The sequence below is a fragment of the Seriola lalandi genome, unplaced genomic scaffold, assembly GCF_002814215.2.
Source record: "Seriola lalandi dorsalis isolate HSWRI2012SDOR001 ecotype SW California unplaced genomic scaffold, Sedor1 jcf7180002054549, whole genome shotgun sequence".
Lineage (NCBI taxonomy): Eukaryota > Metazoa > Chordata > Actinopteri > Carangiformes > Carangidae > Seriola > Seriola lalandi.
In genome coordinates, this window is record NW_019525102.1 from 610,827 (window position 1) to 611,343 (window position 517).

Below are 517 nucleotides of genomic sequence, written 5' to 3' on the forward strand. Positions count from 1 at the left end.
TATGCCATACTATACTATGACATTTTTTGACATTTTTGTGCCATACCATACTTTGACATTTTATGGTATTTTTCATGCCTTACTATACTATTTAATTTCATTCCTTATCATATTATGATGTTTTTATGACCTTTTATGCCTTAATATAATATGATGTTTTTTTTACGTTTTATGCCATACTATACTATGACATTTTTTGACATTTTTGTGCCATACCATACTTTGACATTTTATGGTATTTTTATGCGTTACTATACTATGTAATTTCATTCCTTACCATATTATGATGTTTTTATGAACTTCTACACCTTAATATACCGTAAAAAATTTTGACGTTTTATGCCATACTATACTATGACATTTTTTGACATTTTTGTGCCATACTATACTACGATGGTTTTTTTCATTTTTATGCCTTATTTAACTCTGTCGTTGTATGCCTTGCCATATTATGATGTTTTTATGACCTTTTACACCTTAATATACTATAAAAAAAATTTGACGTTTTATGCCATAC